This window comes from Fusarium oxysporum, chromosome 2 (genome assembly GCF_000149955.1).
Source record: "Fusarium oxysporum f. sp. lycopersici 4287 chromosome 2, whole genome shotgun sequence".
Classification (NCBI taxonomy): domain Eukaryota; kingdom Fungi; phylum Ascomycota; class Sordariomycetes; order Hypocreales; family Nectriaceae; genus Fusarium; species Fusarium oxysporum.
The window spans coordinates 4,743,837-4,748,836 of record NC_030987.1 but is presented as its reverse complement, the minus strand read 5'-3'; the positions used below and the strand labels follow the sequence as shown (position 1 = coordinate 4,748,836).

General features: G+C 51.5%; 1 non-coding gene across 1 annotated transcript; it reads left to right on the top strand.

Annotated features, from left to right (window-relative positions):
- Positions 1 to 1,051: 1,051 nt before the first annotated feature.
- Positions 1,052 to 2,846, top strand: FOXG_19916. The gene has a single exon (XR_001936378.1). It is a non-coding gene; the product is annotated as an 18S ribosomal RNA (ribosomal RNA).
- Positions 2,847 to 5,000: the final 2,154 nt, after the last annotated feature.

The following is a 5,000-nucleotide window of genomic DNA, read 5'->3' as shown; positions in this document are numbered from 1 at the left end:
AGGTGCCATGAGATGCACCTCTCCGAGACGACCTCAACGGTACCACCCATGTGTTGGTCGGGCTCCTGTGCGGCCGTCCAGGGCGGGATAAGTAGAGAATGTGGTGGTGTAGGGTAGGTGACCAGGTTCAGGGTAGGTTCGCCAAATCCGTCAATCCGGCTTGAATCGAAGGACAGGTCTAGGGTAGGCCAGAGTCGGGTCTAGGGTAGGCAACCGTCACCCTCGAAGTGGTCTACCCGGTAGCCAACTTCAATCGCCTCTCACGGCCGCCACAGACCTCGCATGACGACGGGACTACCACCATCGGATTCGCCTTGGTCGAAATAGCTGGTATATGCACTTTTGAAAAAATGCGTGCAAAATGGTTTTGTGGTTTGGTGGCTGTGAGTCGATTTTTTTGTTTTCCCATACAAATGAATTTTGCGGAAAATAAAAAGTGGCCCACGAGGCAGTCCTGGCGTGCGGCCCACTAAAACGGTCTCGGAGGGTATATGAGAAGGGAGCAAATCCGGCCGAGCCTGAAAGGGTGAGGACAAACCGGGCGAGCAACCTCTCAGTATCAGATCTTGCAGACTTCCACTGCGTGTCCCTCTGTACAGCTTTGCAGGCTCCGGCCTCGGCAGCGGGGGGTTCATAGTGGTCGTCGACCTCCACGAAACTGCACGCTCCGGCGTGACAGCGTACTGGGGATGCCTGTGTAGATGCAGTCCGGGCTTGCCTGGACCGCTAGCAGATGGGCTCTGTGGATGACTGGCCGCTGGCTAGACCTGAAACCTGAGCAACGGGAGGTAACCTCTCGCCGCGGACACCGGAATGGTAGAAGCGGCGTGCTGCGTCCTCCTCTTGGGGCCCCTAAGCCACACCTCCCATAGCGGGTTCGGTGCGGCGGACGGACGCCCTGGGGAATTTAGAGGGGGAAAGCGGATTGCCCTAGCGGTGTCGTTGGCCCTGCCGACCTCACTGCGAAAGGCGCGACTTCACCGTCGCCACCCAGTAACTTGTCTCTCCGGCGCTTCACGGCGCTGGTGGCCAACCCCGGCACACGATAGTTACCTGGTTGATTCTGCCAGTAGTCATATGCTTGTCTCAAAGATTAAGCCATGCATGTCTAAGTATAAGCAATTATACCGCGAAACTGCGAATGGCTCATTATATAAGTTATCGTTTATTTGATAGTACCTTACTACTTGGATAACCGTGGTAATTCTAGAGCTAATACATGCTAAAAATCCCGACTTCGGAAGGGATGTATTTATTAGATTAAAAACCAATGCCCTTCGGGGCTCACTGGTGATTCATGATAACTCCTCGAATCGCATGGCCTTGTGCCGGCGATGGTTCATTCAAATTTCTTCCCTATCAACTTTCGATGTTTGGGTATTGGCCAAACATGGTTGCAACGGGTAACGGAGGGTTAGGGCTCGACCCCGGAGAAGGAGCCTGAGAAACGGCTACTACATCCAAGGAAGGCAGCAGGCGCGCAAATTACCCAATCCCGACACGGGGAGGTAGTGACAATAAATACTGATACAGGGCTCTTTTGGGTCTTGTAATTGGAATGAGTACAATTTAAATCCCTTAACGAGGAACAATTGGAGGGCAAGTCTGGTGCCAGCAGCCGCGGTAATTCCAGCTCCAATAGCGTATATTAAAGTTGTTGTGGTTAAAAAGCTCGTAGTTGAACCTTGGGCCTGGCTGGCCGGTCCGCCTCACCGCGTGTACTGGTCCGGCCGGGCCTTTCCCTCTGTGGAACCCCATGCCCTTCACTGGGTGTGGCGGGGAAACAGGACTTTTACTGTGAAAAAATTAGAGTGCTCCAGGCAGGCCTATGCTCGAATACATTAGCATGGAATAATAGAATAGGACGTGTGGTTCTATTTTGTTGGTTTCTAGGACCGCCGTAATGATTAATAGGGACAGTCGGGGGCATCAGTATTCAATTGTCAGAGGTGAAATTCTTGGATTTATTGAAGACTAACTACTGCGAAAGCATTTGCCAAGGATGTTTTCATTAATCAGGAACGAAAGTTAGGGGATCGAAGACGATCAGATACCGTCGTAGTCTTAACCATAAACTATGCCGACTAGGGATCGGACGGTGTTATTTTTTGACCCGTTCGGCACCTTACGAGAAATCAAAATGCTTGGGCTCCAGGGGGAGTATGGTCGCAAGGCTGATCCACCGAAGAAATTGACGGAAGGGCACACCAGGGGTGGAGCCTGCGGCTTAATTTGACTCAACACGGGGAAACTCACCAGGTCCAGACACAATGAGGATTGACAGATTGAGAGCTCTTTCTTGATTTTGTGGGTGGTGGTGCATGGCCGTTCTTAGTTGGTGGAGTGATTTGTCTGCTTAATTGCGATAACGAACGAGACCTTAACCTGCTAAATAGCCCGTATTGCTTTGGCAGTACGCTGGCTTCTTAGAGGGACTATCGGCTCAAGCCGATGGAAGTTTGAGGCAATAACAGGTCTGTGATGCCCTTAGATGTTCTGGGCCGCACGCGCGCTACACTGACGGAGCCAGCGAGTACTTCCTTGTCCGAAAGGTCCGGGTAATCTTGTTAAACTCCGTCGTGCTGGGGATAGAGCATTGCAATTATTGCTCTTCAACGAGGAATCCCTAGTAAGCGCAAGTCATCAGCTTGCGTTGATTACGTCCCTGCCCTTTGTACACACCGCCCGTCGCTACTACCGATTGAATGGCTCAGTGAGGCGTCCGGACTGGCCCAGAGAGGTGGGCAACTACCACTCAGGGCCGGAAAGCTCTCCAAACTCGGTCATTTAGAGGAAGTAAAAGTCGTAACAAGGTCTCCGTTGGTGAACCAGCGGAGGGATCATTACCGAGTTTACAACTCCCAAACCCCTGTGAACATACCACTTGTTGCCTCGGCGGATCAGCCCGCTCCCGGTAAAACGGGACGGCCCGCCAGAGGACCCCTAAACTCTGTTTCTATATGTAACTTCTGAGTAAAACCATAAATAAATCAAAACTTTCAACAACGGATCTCTTGGTTCTGGCATCGATGAAGAACGCAGCAAAATGCGATAAGTAATGTGAATTGCAGAATTCAGTGAATCATCGAATCTTTGAACGCACATTGCGCCTGCCAGTATTCTGGCGGGCATGCCTGTTCGAGCGTCATTTCAACCCTCAAGCACAGCTTGGTGTTGGGACTCGCGTTAATTCGCGTTCCCCAAATTGATTGGCGGTCACGTCGAGCTTCCATAGCGTAGTAGTAAAACCCTCGTTACTGGTAATCGTCGCGGCCACGCCGTTAAACCCCAACTTCTGAATGTTGACCTCGGATCAGGTAGGAATACCCGCTGAACTTAAGCATATCAATAAGCGGAGGAAAAGAAACCAACAGGGATTGCCCTAGTAACGGCGAGTGAAGCGGCAACAGCTCAAATTTGAAATCTGGCTCTCGGGCCCGAGTTGTAATTTGTAGAGGATACTTTTGATGCGGTGCCTTCCGAGTTCCCTGGAACGGGACGCCATAGAGGGTGAGAGCCCCGTCTGGTTGGATGCCAAATCTCTGTAAAGTTCCTTCAACGAGTCGAGTAGTTTGGGAATGCTGCTCTAAATGGGAGGTATATGTCTTCTAAAGCTAAATACCGGCCAGAGACCGATAGCGCACAAGTAGAGTGATCGAAAGATGAAAAGCACTTTGAAAAGAGAGTTAAAAAGTACGTGAAATTGTTGAAAGGGAAGCGTTTATGACCAGACTTGGGCTTGGTTAATCATCTGGGGTTCTCCCCAGTGCACTTTTCCAGTCCAGGCCAGCATCAGTTTTCCCCGGGGGATAAAGGCGGCGGGAATGTGGCTCTCTTCGGGGAGTGTTATAGCCCACCGTGTAATACCCTGGGGGGGACTGAGGTTCGCGCATCTGCAAGGATGCTGGCGTAATGGTCATCAACGACCCGTCTTGAAACACGGACCAAGGAGTCGTCTTCGTATGCGAGTGTTCGGGTGTCAAACCCCTACGCGTAATGAAAGTGAACGCAGGTGAGAGCTTCGGCGCATCATCGACCGATCCTGATGTTCTCGGATGGATTTGAGTAAGAGCATACGGGGCCGGACCCGAAAGAAGGTGAACTATGCCTGTATAGGGTGAAGCCAGAGGAAACTCTGGTGGAGGCTCGCAGCGGTTCTGACGTGCAAATCGATCGTCAAATATGGGCATGGGGGCGAAAGACTAATCGAACCTTCTAGTAGCTGGTTTCCGCCGAAGTTTCCCTCAGGATAGCAGTGTTGAACTCAGTTTTATGAGGTAAAGCGAATGATTAGGGACTCGGGGGCGCTATTTAGCCTTCATCCATTCTCAAACTTTAAATATGTAAGAAGCTCTTGTTGCTTAATTGAACGTGAGCATTCGAATGTATCAACACTAGTGGGCCATTTTTGGTAAGCAGAACTGGCGATGCGGGATGAACCGAACGCGAGGTTAAGGTGCCAGAGTAGACGCTCATCAGACACCACAAAAGGTGTTAGTACATCTTGACAGCAGGACGGTGGCCATGGAAGTCGGAATCCGCTAAGGACTGTGTAACAACTCACCTGCCGAATGTACTAGCCCTGAAAATGGATGGCGCTCAAGCGTCTCACCCATACCTCGCCCTCAGGGTAGAAACGATGCCCTGAGGAGTAGGCGGACGTGGAGGTCAGTGACGAAGCCTAGGGCGTGAGCCCGGGTTGAACGGCCTCTAGTGCAGATCTTGGTGGTAGTAGCAAATACTTCAATGAGAACTTGAAGGACCGAAGTGGGGAAAGGTTCCATGTGAACAGCGGTTGGACATGGGTTAGTCGATCCTAAGCCATAGGGAAGTTCCGTTTCAAAGGTGCACTTTGCACCGTCTGGCGAAAGGGAAGCCGGTCAATATTCCGGCACCTGGATGTGGGTTTTGCGCGGCAACGCAACTGAACGTGGAGACGACGGCGGGGGCCCCGGGCAGAGTTCTCTTTCTTCTTAACAGTCTCTCACCCTGAAATCGGT